A 19,356-nucleotide genomic window follows, 5' to 3' on the forward strand; every position below is an offset into this window, starting at 1 on the left:
CGCGGGCAGCCATCCGGGTACGCTTTCTCCTTTGTCCCTGTTTTCTTGTTCCTCTCTGTGGGGGCGCGCCAGCGCACCCACTGGGTGTAGTCCCCGAGTTTTGGGCCGGCTGCTGAGCAGGCGGCCGGGAACTCCAATTGGTAAGTTCCGGGTACTAACCTTTGTTCTGAAATACTTGTTGCAGGACTATCACAACCTCCGTGTCACCGCCTTCAACTGCAACGTTGAAGAGCTGGGCAAGCGGACCGCCGACTTGTCGGAGAGCCGGAGTGAGTCTTTTTTCTTCTTTGCGGGGGTGTGCTGGCGCACCCGCGGGTTGTAGTCCCCAAGATTCAGGCCGACTGCTGAGCAGTCGAGCTGGATCTCCCCGGCGACCTTCTTCATTGATGACTTAACGCCTTCTTTCTTCTTTTTCTTCAAAGGCCAACGCCACTCTTCAACAGCAGCTGAGCGAAGTCAACTCCGCGTTGCGCGCCAAGGGGGGGAGTGCAGCAAACTCACCGCAGAGCGCAATCTGCTGGCCGCACAATTGGCAGAGCAGAAGGAGCTGCTTAAGAAGATGCGGCAGGAGGCGGAAGAGGCGGAGGCCGCCCTCCTGGCCAAGTTCGCGAGCGAGTGCTCCTCCTGGACTGACAAGGAGGCAATGCTGGCCTCCGGCTTCCACGAGATCGAGGACCTCGTCGACGGTGAGCTTCTTTGCTTTCCTTCTTTGATCCGCCGACTATAGGTCGAGCCGACTCCTGGTTTTTTGACTTGTTCTTCATTCTTTCCGTCTTGGCAAACTTCTTCCCCAGCCACTCACAGGCCGCCATCCAAGCTATCGAGGCCGATCATGAGGAGCGGAGGGTGGATGGTGCGGAGATCGCTGCTGATGCCCCTCGGACCCTTGACGAGCATATTCTGAGCATTGCGGCTCGCCTGCGGCCGGCCCACCAGATGTTGTGCCGGCTTCAACATGTCGGCGCCCAAGCGATCGCCGCCCTGTGGCCAGATGTGTAGGCTCCGCACACCCCCAGTCGGACTGCCGACTGGCTGGAGGTCGCGGCTGGCCGTCTTGAGGCCTGGAAGGGTTCCTCGGCCCGGGCCGGAGCGCTCCGAGCCTTGGAATTCGTCAAGGCGTGGTATCCGGGGCTGGACCTAGACCGGCTGGCCACACTCCGGTCAGAGGCCCAGCCGGAGCTGGCAGCCGCGGAAGACGCCCTTGTCAAGCCTGCGGCGGCGATCACCGAGTAAACCGACACCAGCATCTTTGTCCCCGAGCGGGCTGAAGATGACGAGGAGGTGCCGCCGGAGTGGTTTGGGCTGAACCCCGACTACGGCGAGGACTCGGCAGAGGTGATCGGCTCTAGCGTCCAGGAGGAAGACGAGGCGGAGGACGGAAGCGAGACGGAGGCACCGGAAGACGCAGCGGACGGCCAGCCTCAGCTCTACCGCGCCTCCAGCAATGAGCCGTGCCCGCCCGAGCCGACTGCCGCCAAAGGTGATCAGGCCGAGACCGCCCAGCCGGCCGCCACAACATCCAACACCGCCGTCTCCTACGATCCTCCAAACCCTTCTGCCGCCCCCTAGGCTGCCACCTTGTCTTTGTTTTATCTGTTCTAATAGTTTTTGAAGAACTTGTTAATTCGCACAATTCCACCCGCGGGGTGTATTTTGAAATTCTGCTCGAAGATTCGGCCAAGGGCCTTTGTTATGTAAATATTCATCTGACTTCTATCTTTTCTTGCTCATTGCTCTTTTGCCTTTTTCCTTTGTCGTCTTCCCTCAGTTGTCGTCTTTGTTAGTCGGACAGCCGCTCTGCGGACTGCTGCTGGATCAAATTCTTGGTCACTTTGGGAAGGCAAGTACTTAGCCGTTTTTAGAGTTGTTTAACAAGTCGGATAGAAGGCGGCAAGCCGACTATTCAAGAGTCGGTTTACGAAAAAAGGATGGAAGCCGGCCTTAAGCTATGTTTGTGCTTTGAGTCCTTAGACATTTTTCATGTGGACGCCCATTCTTCCTTATTCCTGCCCACCAGACAGTCGCTCTGCGAGCTGCGGCTTCTGGCAGGAGACGGCTTAGATGCCACACACTACTTGTCCGGCTGCAGGAAGCATTTCATAGCGCAGAACGGCAAGTCCCCGAGCCGACTAGTCGAACCCGGTGCCAAGCGGCATAACAAAGAGTAATATACTCGAAGGCATATTTCTTATCATATAGATAAAAGAGGGCAGTCCCCGAGCTCTTCCCGGGGGGCCCGAAGTCTTGGTACTTTTAGTACAAAAGGTAGCGTGATACATACTACGTTTAACTGTAAAATTTCTGGAGGAGATTTGCATTCCATGGCCGCTCTGTCTCTTTGCTGGAGTCGTCCCTCTTGCGTGCTCGGGGCTTCTGAGCGTCGATCAGGTATTAGGAGTCGTTGCCCAATACTTTGCTGATGATGAAGGGGCCTTCTCAAGGCGCCTACAGCTTGTGCTTGCCGGCTGTTCGCTGGATTAGTCAGAGCACGAGGTCGCCCTCCTAGAAAGATCTCGGCCTGACCTTCCTGTTTTAGTATTTGCGCAAGCTCTACTGGTAGATGCTGGACCAGCTGAGTGCCAACAGCCAGCCCTCTTCCAGCAAGTCGGCGCCGTCTTGTCGTGCTTCTTCTGCTTCTTCCTCAGTGTACATGGTGACTCGCGGGGAATCGAACTCTATGTCTGTTGGGATGATGGCTTCAGCACCGTAGACGAGGAAGAAAGGCGTGAAGCCGGTTGACTTGTTTGGAGTCGTGCGCAGACACCAGAGGACGGCTGGCAACTCATCGAGCCAGTAGCCAGCCGAGCACTCCAGAGGCTCGATCAGTCGGGGCTTGATGCCGGACAAGATGAAGCCATTTGCTCACTCCACCTGGCCGTTTGACTGTGGACGGGCGACGGACGCTAGGTCCAGTCGGGTGCCCTGTGTCGCACAAAAACGGGCCAAGGCGCCTTTGGCAAAATTTGTGCCATTGTCGGTAATGATGCTGTGTGCTATGCCGTACCGAATTGTGATGTCGGAGATGAAAGTCACGGCAGTCAGACCATTCAGTTTCTTGATTGGCTTCGCTTCTATCCACTTGGTGAACTTGTCCACCGCGACATGTAAGTGAGTTAAGCCATCTCGTGTCGTCTTGAATGGTCCCACCATGTCTAGGCCCCAAACTGCGAAAGGCTAGGCAATGGGGATGGTCTGGAGTGCAAAAGCCGGCTGATGCGGCTTGGAGCGGAACTTCTGGCACCCTTTGCATTTTTGGACCAATTCCTTGGCCTCTTCTAAGGCCGTTGGCCAAAAGAAACCGTGTCGGAAAGCTTTGGAGACGAGTGCTCTTGAAGCCTCATGGTGGCCGCACTCGCCTTGATGGATGTATTTGAGAATTGCCTGGCCTTGCTCTGGCTCTACGCAGCGCTGGTAGACACCAGTGACGCTGCGGCTGACCAGCTCTCTATTGACTATGGTGTAGGCTGCCACTTACCGTTGTACTTGCCGAGCTAAGGTCTCATCAGTCGGCAGCTCTTTGCTCACCAGGAATTTGAGGATGGGCTGGGCCCATGAGGGTGCTGCTATTTCTTCGACTGCCAGAACTGCGACTTGGACGAGGGCAGCTGGGCTGGGAGGAGGCGGGCTGGAGTCAACAACCGCTTGCTGGATTAATGAAGTCCCCGGGCTGACTGGCGCAGCCCTTGGGCCGAGTTCTGGAGTCTTCGGGCCGGCCGCCGCAGTCCTCGGGCCGGGTTCTGCAGTCCCTAGGCCGAGTTCTGGAGTCTTCGGGCCGGCCGCCGCAGTCCCCGGGCCGGGTTCTGTGGTCCCTGGTCCGGCCTCAATTATGGCGGCTTTGGAGCCATCTGCCAAAATCCCCGTACCGTCTGCCGGGGCTCTGGAGTCGGATCCGACTTCTTCGGGGGGAGCCGGCACAAAGATGGAGTCTGATTCTGGTGAAGGCTTGACAGACGGCTTGAGGAGGCGTTGAAGGGCGACGCTGGATGGTATTGCTTGGCGGGTAGAACCGATTCGTGCCAAGGAGTCTGCTTGGTCGTTGTCGTTTCTTGGCACATGGAGGAACTCGCACCCCTCGAAATATCCACTGAGTTGCTGCACGAGAAAACGGTAACTCGCCATGTTTGCATCTTTGGCGTCCCAATCGGCAGACAACTGCTGGACCACTAAGTCCGAGTCGCCATAACACAGGATCCGGCGAATGCCAAGCTCTTTGGCAAGCCGAAGCCCGTGAATGAGCGCCTCGTACTCGGCGACGTTGTTGGAGGCGGCAAAATGGATTTGCAATGCGTATTTGAGCTTGTCGCCTTTAGGAGAAGTGAGGACAACACCGGCTCCCAAGCCGGTGCGCATCTTGGAGCCGTCAAAATGCATCCGCCAATGGGTGGAGTCAGGCACTGGAGGTAGGTACTGGGTCTCGGCCCAATCGACGAGGAAGTCGGCCAGTGCTTGTGACTTGATGGCGCTGCGGGGCTGGTAGTGGATGGTGTAGGGAACCAGCTCTATGGCCCATTTGGCCACTCGGCCAGAAGCATCTCGGCTTCCGATGATCTCCGCAAGTGGGGCCGTGCAGACCACAGTGATTGGATGCTCTTGAAAGTAAGGCTTAATTTCTTGGCGGCAAAGTGCACGCCATAGCACATCTTCTGGTAGTGGGGGTAGTTCTCCTTGGAGGTCGACAGCACTTTGCTCAGGTAATATACCGGTATCTGGACAGGTAGTGCCTTGCCTTCCTCCTTGTGTTCCACTACAATGACTGTGCTGACTACCCGGCTGGTGGCGGCGATGTACAGGAGCATAGGCTACTTAGGAGTCGGAGCCGCCAGAACGGGTGGAGTAGTCAGCATCTTCTTCAACTGGAGAAAAGCTTCATGCGCCTTGTGGTTCCACTCGAAAAAAGTGGTCTTCTTCATGAGCTGGTATAAGGGGAGAGCTTTCTCGCCCAGCCGACTGATGAATCGGCTGATGAACGCCAAGCAGCCGGTGAACTTTTGCACATCCAGCAATCGGCTGGGTACCTCCATCCTCTTAATGGCCTTGATCTTTATAGGGTTGCACTCTATGCCGCGTTCAGAGACCAGGAAGCCAAGGAGTTGGCCGGCTGGTACTCTGAAGACACACTTCTCAGGGTTGAGCTTGATCTGGAATTGGCGCAGGTTCTCAAAGGTCTCCTTGAGGTCTTCTAACAGTATTCCACGCTTCTCTTTCTTCACCACCACATCATCCACGTATACGTGGGCGTTTCTGTCGAGTTGATTGAGGAGGCACTTCTGCATGCAACGCTGAAAGGTGGTGCCGGCATTCCTCAAGCCGAACGTCATGGTGAGGTAGCAGAAAGCTCCAAACGGCGTGATGAAGGCGGTCTTCAGTCTGTCAGCCGGGTTCAGCTTGATATGGTGATATCCTGAATATGCATCCAAAAAGCTCAACAGCTCGCATCCGGCTGTGGAGTCTATCACCTGATCAATTCTTGGTAAAGAAAACGGGTCCTTGGGGCAAGCCTTGTTGAGGCTTGTGTAGTCAATACACATTCGCCACTACTTGTTCTTCGTCAGTACCAGGACCGGGTTGGCTAGCCACTCTGGAAAGAATACTTCCATAATGAAGCCGGCTGCTAGGAGTCGGGCTATCTCTTCTTCGACAACTCTTCTCTTTTCTTCTGATAGGCGGCGCAAGGGCTGTCTGACCGGCTTCGCATCAGATCGAACATGTAACTTGTGCTCGGCGAATTCCGTCGGTACACCTGGCATGTCTTTGGGGGACCATGCGAAGATGTCCCGATTCTCATAGAGGAAATCGACGAGCTCGCCTTCCTGTTTGCTATCGAGGTTTGCGCCTACGACAGCGTACCTCTGGGTGCTCCGGATCTAAGGGTATCTTCTTTGTCTCTTTGGCCGGCTTGAATGAACCCTCAGCCTCCGACTCCTTTGTGTTAGGCGACACCTCTAGCTGCTTGTCGGCCATCGCCACAACATGGTCAAGGAGCCGCTTCTCGGCCGCGATCACCAGGGACTTGGCCAGCCGACTACTCTCAGCTGCACAGGTAGACGACTTCTGGTAGTCGCCGGCTACGGTTAGAATCCCCCTGGAACTGGGCATCTTCATTTTGAGGTAGGCGTAGTGGGGGACCGCCATGAACTTGGCCAGGGCGGGTCGGCCAAGTAATGCACGGTATGGGCTCTCGAGGTCCACCACCTCAAACCAAACTGACTCTCGGCGGAAGTGATCTTTGTCTCCAAAGAGGACGTCCATCAAGATCTTGCCGATTGGTGAGCAGGAAAGACCAGGGACAATGCCGTGGAACACAGTCCGGCTGTTCTGAAGCTGTCTTTGCTTGATTCCTAACTTCTCCATGGTGTCCTTGTACAGGATGTTGATGCTGCTGCCTCCGTCTATTAGAACTCGCGAGAAACGAGTAGCTCGTCTATCCATGGCAAAGGTGGCATCCAAGACCAAGGCATAAGAGCCCGGACTCGGCATCATCTCTGGATGATCAGCTCTGCTCCAGCTGATAGGCTTCTCGGACCAGTGCATGAACTCTGGTGTCTCTGATGCTACTGCATTCACCTCTTGTCACTGCAGCCGCCTGCTGCGTCGATCATCAGCCACGCTGGTAAATATCACGTAGGCTCCATGCTCTTAGGGGTACTTGTCTTGTACTGCACCGACTGGCCTGACAGTCGGCTGCTGGGGCGGAGGCGGAGGCTGCTACCCAGCAGGCAGGGGAGGTAGGATGTCGTCTCCTTTGGCGATCCTAGTGAGCCAGTGGCACTTCCGGGTGGTGTGATTCGACAGCTTCGCGCCGCTGTGAAACTTGCAAGGACCATCTAGAGTCTGCTCGTATGATAAAGTCGGCAACCAGTTGGGCTTGCCACCATTCTGTCACTTGGGTGGAGGCTGCCCATCCGGCTGCTGGTCTTCAACTGTCGCCACCTGTTAGCTGCTGGAAGCAGGCTGCGGGGCCTTGCGCTTGTGGTCATTCTGCTATTGCCGCCGACTGGCGTCTCCTGCCGGAGTTCTTGGAGCCTGAGGGGCCACTTTGCTAGTCGCGCTAACTTGAATCTCCGCCTTCATGGAGGAGTCGGCCATGGCATACTTGTCTGCTATGATCAGCAGCTGTCGAGGGTTTCTGGCTCGTCGCAGAGGAGCTTGTGCTTGAGAAGGGTGCCTTCTCTGCACCCGGCGGTGAAGTACTCGATAGCCTGCACCTCGTGCACACCCTCGCAGAAGTTCCGAAGCTCGGCCCAGTGCGTGAGGTAGTCGCGAGTCGACTCGTTGGGGCCTTTCATGCACAAGGAAAGCTGATGAGGCTTGGGAGGACGCTTGTACGTGCTTGTGAAGTTGCGGACGAATGCATCGGCGAAGTCGACCCAGCTGTTGATGCTGCGGGGCTTCAGGCTGTTCAGCCATGTCCGGGCCGTGCCCTGGAGCATGAGCGGAACATATTTTACGGTGGCACGCTTGTTGCCGTTCGCTATGTTGACGGCCGTGGAGTAGTCAACCAGCCAGTCCTCTGGCTTCATGGAGCCGGTGTACTTGGGCGTGTCCCTTGGGAGCATGAACCCTTTGGGAAAGGGCTCGTCTCGAATGCGGGGCCCGAAACAAGGCGGACCCAACTCGTGTTCTTCTTCCAGCGCCAGGGATTGGTGGAGTCGGTCGATCTGATGGCGGGCGTCGTTTTCTCCGACTCCCTCTCGGCAGCCAAGGCGGTCACCGAGAGTTGGATGGTCAATAGGCGGCGGGGAGACTCGCCTTTCCTTGCGAGGAGGAGGAGGAGGACAGTCGTCCCGTCGTTCCACTGCTCTCGGGCGGCCGTCTTGGTCGCGCTCTATGGTAATGTGAGTCCGACTGTGGCTGACAGCCGGATCCTTGTCTTTCCTCCCTCGGGCGCCGCCAGTCGGAGTCCGAGACATCGTGCCTTGGTCTCGGCATGGAGGCGGGTCGTGGTTTTGTCGCTGCGGCGCCTCCGTGCGGCAGCCGGCCTCGTTTTGCACGGCAGCCGTGTCGAGGAGCCGCTGGACTCGCTCCGTCATCAGGCGACGCTCTTCACCCTCGAAGTTGACCAGCTCGTCTGCCGCCGCCTGGGCGGCCCGAATGTTCTCCGCAGGCGTGGCATACACAGGGCGATTTGCCCCGAACAGGTTGGCGATGGCCACGCCTCGCTGCTGGACCGCGCCAAGGCGGCTGCGCCCAGCTGGGGCTGGCGAGCCACCCACAGCGCGATCCATCTCACGCTGGTAGGCTTCTGACAAGCGTCTCATGCTAGCCAGCCTCTTCACGCCTTCGACGAGCTGAAGGTGGCGCGCCTCCAACATCTCCGCGTCAGCGTCTTCCGAAATGGGCGCAGTCAGGTCTTGCAGTGCCGCACCAAGTGGGTCATGCGCTCCTCCGCCGGGAGGCTCGTCATGACCTATGACGAGCACCTCGGTGACGGTGCTTCCGTCGCTCTCCACGCAAGGGAGAGGCTCGTCGTAGACCACCACGTTGGTGGGGAACGCATCGAGCGACGCGGTGTCGGAGTCGACCAGCATCGGGTCGGTGGACCCTACAGACTCCAAGTCCACGGCAGGCTCGCCGGCAACATGGAGTTGGTCGAGGAGGCCTGCGAGGAGGCTCTCGCGGCCGCCCGTTCCTGCGTTGGATGCAGGTTCGTCGGAGAGGAAAACCTCACCGACAAGATCGGTGAGGCAGCTGGCTGCGCAGGCGATCTCAGCGCCGTGCAGCGCGTCAGCGCAAACTCCGTCTGGCGTGCTGGGCTGGCTGCGCTCGCCAGGGAGGAAAAGGGTTCCCGTCCAGAGAAGGTCTCCGGACGACGGTGCACCAGGCCCCACGGTGGGCGCCAAATGTCGGGGGTTGGGTGCGACATATGCCAAAGGATGGCTTATCATGGTGGGGGCGAGTAGAACATCGCCGGTGCTTGGAAACGGGATAAGGCGAAGGCATGCACGACGGTGAATCTTACCCAGCTTCGGGGCTCTCCGGGGAGATAATACCCCTACTGCTGCTCTGCAGGGTCTCCGCATGATCACTATGGCAAAGTGTTTACATGGTTGCTCCTCGAGCTGTTTCCTAGAGGTAGGAGAAGGCAAGGCTAGCTCTCTCCTTCCTATATGATCTGGTCTAGTGCTAATGGATTCCAACCCTTTGCATGGAAGCCCTGGGGGGTTTATATAGGCCTACCCCCCATGGGTACAATGGTAATCCGGATGTGCGCGGGCCCAGCCGTCAGTCTGCCTGGACGCCGTCTTCTTTGCCGACTCCTGGGGCCCGCCGACTGGCTCGGTACGGAGCCGACAGGCCGCTTTCCGCCGCGGGCGGGTCTTGCCGGCTGTAGATTACTATAGTCGTGCCTCTAATGTCGCAGGCTCGGTCATGAGGTCGTGGCGACAGCTCCGCCGTCTGGCGGGCGATCACTGTGGACACTACCTGTCGTGTCTGATTAATGGTGCGTGGGGCCCGTGGGAGGGGCCGGCCCACTCCTGGTGGCCGACTCCCATCCGGGCCGACTGGTGGAGCTCTCGCCGTATTTCGTATGCCTGCCGACTGGTGGGACCCATCATCCCTGGGTCGTACCGGCAGGCTGTCATGGGCACAGGACTCCACCCTCTGGGGCTGACGTCAGGGCCGGCATGGCAATAGCGTCGCGCCGCGCAGAGATCTCCGCGGGTACGACATACTGTAGCCACGTCTGCCCTTGGAAAAGGGGTGGGAGTGGACCTTACTATGGCCACTCCCTGTCTCGTCCCTCTTTATGAGGGCATGGGGGTTGTTGGCGTCGCGGGCTGACACCCCAAGGCCGGCTTCTCTGGAAGTCGCCAGTCAGGAGTTGGCTTTATCCTGAAGCCGCCCCAGGGACTCGGCCGCGAGTGGGCAGTCGGCCGCCTCGCCGCCGACTCCTCGGAAGGCGGCTCTTCGTCCTGGGGTCTCGAGGGGCGCAGTCTGCCTCAGTGTCTTGAAAGGTTCTGGGCCTGGGTTAGCCTACCCGTGGCCCATTACTCCGACAATGATCATCTTTAGAACAGCAACATATATGTTCATATAATTTCTTATGCTAAAGTAACAATTCATTCACAAGGTAAAGTATGAATCAGAAACTTCATTGAAAACTAACAAACTATGATCTCAGTCATTGAAGCAATTGCAATTTATCATAACATCATAAAGAGTCAATATAAGAGCCTTTCAGCAAGTACACATACTCAACTATCATATAATCTTTTAGAATTGCTAACACTCACGTGATATTTCTGGGTACAAACCTTCAATCGGACACAGAGAAAGATAGGGGCTTATAGTTTTGCCTCCCAAACTTTTACCTCAAGGGTAATGTCAACAATAATACTTTATGAAAATATACATCCGAATGGATATATATGTCTGGATCTCTCCAACACATAGATCTTGCCAAAAGAAAAAGTGTAAAAAAAGGAAGGGTGATTATCACCCTGACTCTTGTATAAGGGTAGAAGATAGAAGTAAAAGATAGGCCCTTCATAGAGGGAAGCAGAGGTTTTCATGCGCTTTTATGGTTGGATGCACAAAATCTTAATGCAAAAGAACGTCACTTTGTATTGCCACTTGTGATGAGGACCTTTATTATGCAGTCCGTCGCTTTTATTTCTTCCATATCACAAGTTTCTATAAAGCTTATTTTCTTCACACTAATAGATCATACATATTTAGAGAGCAATTTTTATTGCTTGCACCGATGACAACTTACTTGAAGGAGCTTACTCAATCCGTAGGTAGGTATGGTGGACTCTCATGGCAAAACTGGGTTTATGGATGTTTGGAAGCGGAAGTAGTATCTCTACATGGTGCAAAGAATTTGGCTAGCGTGAGGGGGAAAGGCAAGATCCACATGTTGGATGATCCATCACAATATAACTTCTATTCGGATATAAGAAAACATAGCCCATTATGTTGTCATCCTTGTCCAACATTAACTTTTTAGCATGTCATATTTTAATGAGTGCTCACAATTACAAAAGATGTCCAAGATAGTATATTTATGTGTGAAGCATCTCTTTCTTTATTACTTCCTATTAATTGCAACAATGACCAAAACTATGTTTGTCAGCTCTCAACAACTTTTATTCATCATACTCTTTATATGTGAAGTCATTACTCTCCATAAGATCAATATATGATCTTTTTATTTCTTTTTGTTCTTTCTTTTATTTAATTCCCTCATGATCCTATCAAGAAAGCAAAGCCCTTTACTCAAAACTACTCTTTATTATATATCTCAAGGACTCGATTACATAGAGAGAAAATAAAGCAAAAATCAAAGCTAGATCATACTAAAAACTTTATTATACTAGATCAAGACATAACCAAAAGGATCGAACTAAGAAAAGCGATAAAGATAAAGGTGTGATGGTTATACAATACCGGGGCACTCCCCCAAGCTTGGTAGTTGCCAAGGGGAGTGCCCATACCCATGTATTTAGATCTCTTTCTTCGGGGGTGGTGATGAAGGAGTTGTTGATGAAGCAGGCTTATCATCCATCTTCCAAGGCATAGGCTCACCATCATAGAAAGATGAGGGGGTCTCCGGAATCCTCGAATCTGCAGCCAAACTCATCCTCTTAAATCTATACTCATACTCACAGTTTTGGTTTTGCAGGTCATAGATCTGGGCTTGGAGATGCTCGATTTTCTCATTAAGCATGAAGATGGCCTCCTCAATGCTCTTGGGGTCCAGCTTGTGCTTGTTGGTGAACTCCACGATCATCATGTGGTTGGAGTTGAGTCCGCGTTCCACCATCTCTTGACAATTGAAAACTTGCTGCTCCATTGCTTCGAGTCTTGCCTCAACGCTCTCGGTCTTCTTTGGTCCCTCAACATCACGGATGTGCAGCACCCCCTCATGCATCTCAATGGCTTGAGGGTATCGCAGCACCTTCGCAAGGTGGGGGTTGATGACCTTCTCAAAAAACTAGTTCATGGGGGAGCTTGGACACATCATGGCGATCTAGATCCGTCAGGAAAGATAGCTAGAAACACAAACAAGAGATTTTTTGTGTGGTACGGTAGTCAAAACCTTCGAGAGACTATATAATGAATTTTTACTGACCATAAAAAGTATGGTGCAAGAAAACGGAGTCCGGAGGGCACACGAGATGGCCACAAGGTCGGGGGCTGCGCCCTCCACCCTTGTGGTTGCCTCCTGTCTCTTTCAGACTACTTTTAATTTTCCTAATTTTTTAAATATTCCAAAAACGGAGAAAAATTATCATTGGAAACGTTTTGGATTCGGTTTACTTACCGTACCACATACCTATTCCTTTTTGGAGTCTGAAACATTCTGGAAAGTATCCCTTATGTACTCTTCCGGGGTTACGGTATCAATTATATTGGTCTCAACATTTATAGGAGTACCTAAGATATAACGTTTGAGTCTTTGACCGTTTACCACCCTCGGATTTTTACCTTTGGCGTTGTTGATTTTTATGTCACCGGAACGATAGACCTCCTCGATAATGTAAGGACCTTCCCATTTACAGAGAAGCTTTCCTGCAGAAAACTAAAGTGAGAGTTGTATAGCAAAACATGATCACCTACATTAAACTCATGCTTTTGTATCCTTTTATCATGCCATCTTTTAACTTTTTCTTTAAACGACTTGGCATTCTCATACGCTTGGGTTCTCCATTCATCAAGTGAGCTAATGTTAAATAACCTCTTCTCACTGGCAAGTTTGAAATCATAATTGAGCTCTTTAATAGCCCAATAAGCTTTATGTTCTAGTTCAAGAGGCAAGTGACATGATTTTCCATAAACCATTTTATATGGAGACATACCCATAGTATTTTAATAAGCAGTTCGATAATCCCACAAAGCATCATCAAGTTTCTTAGACCAATTCTTTATAGATCTATTAACAGTCTTTTGCAAAATTAATTTAATGTCTCTATTGCTCAATTCTACTTGATCACTAGACCGAGGATGATATCTAGCAAGCATTTTACGGAAAGAATCAACAATAAAATGTGAACCATCATCAGTCATTAAATATCTAGGGACTCCAAACCTTGGAAAAATAACTTCTTTAAGCATCTTAATAGAATCGTTATGATCAACACTACTAGTTGGAATAGCTTCTACCCATTTAGTAACGTAATCCACACCAACTAAAATATGTGTATACCCATTAGAGGAAGGAAAAGGTCCCATATAATCAAAGCCCCAAACATCAAATGGTTCAATAACAAGTGAATAATTCATAGGCATTTCCTAACGTCTACTAATATTGCCAATTCTTTGACATTGATCACAAGACAAGACGAACTTATGGGCATCTTTAAAGAGAGTAGGCCAATAGAAACTAGATTTCAATACCTTATGTGTAGTTCTATATCCAGCGTGGTGTCCTCCGTAAAACTCGGAGTGGCACTTACGTAGGATATGTTCTTGTTCATGCTCAGGTACACAACATCTAATAACACCATCTACTCCTTCTTTATAAAGGTGTGGGTCATCCCAGAAGTAATGTCTTAAATATTAGAAAAACTTTTTCTTTTGCTGGTATGTGAAAGTAGGTGAATTTAGCAATAATATAGTTAGCATAATCAGCATACCATGGAGCATTATGAGAAGCATTTATGACATTTAAGTGCGCACTGGGAAAGCTATCATCAATAGGTAGTGGGTCATCAAGAGCATTCTCTAACCTAGACAAGTTATGTGCAACGGGGTTCTCAGCTCCCTTTCTATCAATAACATGCAAATGAAATTCTTGTAGCAAGAGAACCCATCTAATAAGTCTAGGTTTAGCATCTTTCTTTTCCATAAGGTATTTAATAGCAACATGATCAGTGTGAACAGTTACTTCGGAATCAACAATATAAGGTCTAAACTTATCACATGCAAATACAACTGCTAAAAAATATTTTTCTGTGATAGCATAATTTATGTGGGAACTTTCTAGCGTTTTACTAGCATACTCAATAACATTAAATTTCTTATCAACTCTTTTTCCTAGAACAACACCTACAGCATAATCACTAGAAGCACACATAATTTCAAAGGGTAAATTCCAATCTTATGGCTGAACAATAGGTGTAGAAATCAAGACTTTCTTAAGTATTTCAAATGCTTCTACACAATCATCATCAAAAACAAAAGTAACATCTTTTTGTAAGAGATTAGTGAGAGGCCTAGAAATTTTAGAGCAGTCTTTAATAAACCTCCTATAGAAACCAGCATGACCAAGTAAACTTCTTATACCTTTGATATCTTGAGGATACGACATCTTTTCAATAGCATCTACTTTAGCTTTATCAACTTCAATACCTCTTTCAGAAACTTTATACCCCAAGACAATACCTTCATTAACCATAAAATGGCACTTTTGCCAATGCAAGACAAGATTAGTTTCTTCACATCTCTGCAAAACTCGGTCAAGGTTGCTTAAGCAATCATCAAAAGAAGTTCCGTAAACGGAGAAATCATCCATGAAAACCTCAACAATCTTTTCGCAAAAATCAGAGAATATAGCATTCATACATCTTAGAAATGTAGCAAGTCCCTTGCATAAACCAAAAGGCATACATATGTAAGTAAAGGTACCGAAAGGGCAAGTAAAAGTGGTTTTCTCTTGATCCTCTTTTGACACAGGTATTTGAGAGAAGCCAGAATAACCATCTAGAAAGCAAAAATGTGTATGTTTGGATAATCTTTCTAGAATTTGTTCAATAAAGGGAAGAGGGTAATGATCTTTTCTAGTAGCTTTATTTAATTTGCGAAAATCAATTACCATTCTTATAACAATTCTTTGAGGAATCAATTCATTCTTATCATTAGGAACAATAATAATACCTCCTTCCTTAGGGACACAATGAACAGGACTTACCCATTGACTATCAGCAATAGGATAAATTATACCTGCCTCCAGAAGCTTTAGTATTTCATTTCTTACCACTTGTTTCATCTTAGGATTTAAACGTCGTTGGCTATCAACAACGGGTTTAGCATCTTTCTCCAATTTAGTTTTATGCTGACATAGAGTGGGACTAATGCCCTTAAGATCATCAAGAGTATATCTAATAGGGGCATAGTGCTTCTTCAGAGTTTTCAATGATTTCTTCTTCATGCTCTGAAAGGTTAGCACTAATAATAACAAGATATATCTTCTTTTCATCGAGATAAGCATATTTCAAAGTATCAGGTAATGGTTTAAGCTCAAACACGAGATCACCCATGGGTGGAGGAGGATCCGCAAGAATTTCAACAGGCAAATTTTGTTTCAAAATAGGTCCCTAATTAAAGAATACTTCATCTATTTCCCTTCTTTCATTCATAAACATATCATTTTCATGGTCTAGCAAATATTGTTCTAAAGGATCATTAGGAGGCACGACAATAGAAGCAAGACCAATAATTTCATCCTTACTATGCAATTCTTTATCATGGGGTTGTCTTTGAAATTTAGAGAAATTAAAATCATGAGACATATCCCCTAAACCAACAGTAACAATATCGTTCCCGCAGTCTATCTTAGCATTAACAGTATTCAAGAAGGGTCTACCAAATATAATGGGACAGAAATTATCTTGTGGGGAACCAACAACAAGAAAATCAGTAGGATATTTTATCTTCCCACACAAGACTTAGAAATCTCTAACAATCCCAATTGGTGATATAGTATCTCTATTAGCAAGCTTAATAGTAACATCAGTATCTTCTATCTCAGCAGGTGCAATATCATTCATAATTTCTTCATATAAGGTATAAGGAATTGCACTCACACTAGCTCCCGCATCACATAAGCCATGATAACAATGTTCTCCTATTTTAACAGAAACAACAGGCATGCCAACAATAGGTCTATGTTTACCTTTCATATCGGGTTTAGCAATTCAAGTAGCTTCATCACACAAATAAATAACATGCCCATCAATATTATCAACCAAGAGATCTTTAACCATAGCTATACTAGGTTCAACTTTAATTTGTTCAGAGGGTGTATGTGTTTTAGTATTACTTTTACAAACCATAGTTGAAGCTTTAGCATGATCCTTTATTCTAACAGGGAAAGGTGGTTTCTCAATATAAGCAGTAGGAACAATACGATCAACATTATAAATAATAGTTTCTTCTTCAACTTTAATAGGTTCTACTACTTTAACTTCAATGGGAGGATGATATTTAGAGCACTTCTCCTTAGGGATATCAACATGGGTAAAGATTCACAAAAGGAAGCTATTATCTCAGAGTCAAGTCCATATTTAGTGCTAAAATTACAAAAACCATCGGTATCCATAAAAGATTTAACACAATCAAACTTAAGATTTATACCCGACTCTTTACCTTCGTTGAGATCCCAATCTTCAGAGTTGCGTTTAATTCTTTCTAATAAATTCCATTTGAATTCAATATCCTTCTTCATATACGAACTAGTACAAGAAGTATCGAGCATGGATCAATCATTATGAGAAAGCCGAGCATAAAAATTTTGAATAATAATTTCTCTTAAGAGCTCATGATTGGGGCATGAATATAACGTTGGCTTAAGCCTCCCTCCAGCTTGAGTTATACTTTCTCCTTCACGAGGCCAAAAATTATATATATAATTCCGATCACGATGAACCAGATGCATAGGATAAAACTTCTGGTGAAATTCCAATTTCAATCGGTTGTAGTTCCATGATCCAATATCATCCAATAGCCTATACCAAGTCAATGTCTTCCCCTTCAAAGATAAAGGGAAGACCTTCTTCTTGACAACATCTTCGGGCATACCTGCAATCTTAAATAATCCACAAACTTCATCCACATAGATTAGGTGCATATCGGGATGTAATGTTCCATCTCCTGCATAAGGATTAGCTAGCAGTTACTCTATCATACCCGAAGGAATTTCCTAATAAATATCTTTAGTAGGTGTAGTCGGTTGAGGGGTAGCTAGTTGTGGTTCCGGTCGAGGTGAAGATACCCCGAACAAACCCCTTAAAGGATTATTTTCCATAGTAACAAGTGACAGTAAATTTCAGCACACTATATAAATGTTTCCTTACCAAATCCCACTTACCAAAGGCGCTTCACTCTCCGCCAACGGTGCCAGAAAAGAGTCTTGATGACCCACAAGTATAGAGGATCTATCGTAGTCCTTTCGATAAGTAAGAGTGTTGAACCCAACGAGAAGCAGAAGGAAATGACAAGTGGTTTTCATCAAGGTATTCTCCGCAATCACTGAAATTATCAGCAATAGATAGTTTTGTGATAAGATAAATCGTAGTAGATAACAAGCAAATAAAGTAAACAATGTGCAGCAAGGTGGCCCAATCCTTTTTGTACCAGAGGACAAGCCTGGATGAACTCTTATATAAAGCAAAACGCTCCCGAGGACACATGGGAATTATTGTCAAGTTAGTTTTCATCATGCTCATATGATTCGCGTTCGTTACTTTGATAATTTGATATGTGGGTGGACCGGTGCTTGGGTGCTGCCCTTTCTTGGACAAGCCTCCCACTTATGATTAACCCCTCTCACAAGCATCTGCAACTACGTAAGAAGTATTAAGGTAAACCTAACCATAGCATGAAACATATGGATCTAAATCAGCCCCTTACGAAGCAACGCATAAAGTAGGGTTTAAGGTTCTGTCACTCTAGCAACCCATCATCTATTTATTACTTTCCAATGCCTTCCGCTAGGCCCAAATAATGGTGAAGTGTCATGTAGTCGACGTTCACATAACACCACTAGAGGAGAGACAACATACATCTCATCAAAATATCGAATGAATACCAAATTCACATGATTACTTGTAACCAGACTTCTCCCATGTCCTCAGGAACAAACATAACTACTCACAAAGCATATTCATAATCATAATCAGAGGAGTATTAATTATCATTAAGGATCTGAAAATATAATCTTCCACCGGATAAACCAACTAGCATCAACTACAAGGAGTAATCAACACTACTAGCAACCCACATGCACCAATCTAAGGTTTTGGGACAAAGATCTGATACAAGAGATGAACTAGGGTTTGATAGGAGATGGTGTTGGGAAGATGTTGATGGATATTGACTCTCCATCGATGAGAGGATCGTTGATGATGATGATGGCGACGATTTCCCCCTCCCAGAGGGATGTTTCCCCGACAGAACAGCTCTGCCGGAGCCCTATACTGGTTCTGCCCAGGTTCCGCCTCGGGACAGTGGCGCTTCGTCCCGAAACCTTCCTTCTTGATTTTTCCAGGGTACAATACACCATATAGACAAAGATGGGCAACAGAGGCCTGCCCGGGGGCCCACAAGGTCGGGGGGCGCGCCCAGGGGGCAGGGCGCTCCCTCCACCCTTGTGGCTAGCTGGTGGCCCCCCTCTGGTTCTTTCTTTGCCCAATATTTTTTATATATTCCAAAAATAATCTCTGTGAAGTTTCAGGACTTTTGGAGTTGTGCGGAATAGGTCTCTAATATGTGCTCCTTTTCTAGTCTAGAATTCCAGCTGCCGACATTCTCCCTCTTCATGTAAACCTTGTAAAATAAGAGAGAATAGGCATAAGTATTGTGATATAATGTGTAATAACAGCCCATAATACAATAAGCATCAATATAAAAGCATGCTGCAAAATGGACGTATCAGCCGGCTGTGCCAGATGGTTCACGATGCCGGCCTATGGTCCGGTACCGGGGAATGGCTTCAGGTCGTGCTTGAGGCCGCCACGGCGAGAGGCCTCTTGGACGACAACTTCATCTCCTTGTTCGATGAGGTCCTCATTGGTTTCCTCGACATGTTCACCGTCGTCAAGAAGCTCGCGAAGGATCTTGATGTACGGCTCCTTCCCATGCGCACAGGCTATGCGATGCCCGCCACCCTCAACGGCCACTATGGTGACAACCTCTTCGATGCACTGGTGGCCCTGCGACTACCCGCCGTCGTGCTAGAGAATTTCTACCTCGAGGTCGGGCTCGCCGCGCAGCACCTGGCCCAGCAAGATACCATCGACATAAGCACCCATGTCTACGAGCAAATCATCCACAAGGACTATTACATGCCAGAGGAGGACGATAGGATGCTGGCCTTCTTGGACCGCAGGGCAACCTTTGACGACATGGCTCAGAAGCACGTTCAGCTCGTCGCCAATGTCGCTGCTCCTCACCCATCATTAGTGACCCGACGCACTAGGGCAAGAGGATGTCATTTATGAATCCGTATGCATCTTTATTTTTGTGTCAATTCCATGTATACTGTAATTTTCTTACCTTTTGCATCAACTTCATAACTTTCATATGTACCATGCATGAACCGCACCACAACTAAACGTCTTATATATTAATATTGACATGTAATGGGAATGTTTAGGTCCCATGCAAGAAATCGCAATGGATGTCAAACTTCTG

The sequence above is a fragment of the Triticum dicoccoides genome, chromosome 4A, assembly GCF_002162155.2.
Source record: "Triticum dicoccoides isolate Atlit2015 ecotype Zavitan chromosome 4A, WEW_v2.0, whole genome shotgun sequence".
In the NCBI taxonomy this organism is placed as follows: domain Eukaryota; kingdom Viridiplantae; phylum Streptophyta; class Magnoliopsida; order Poales; family Poaceae; genus Triticum; species Triticum dicoccoides.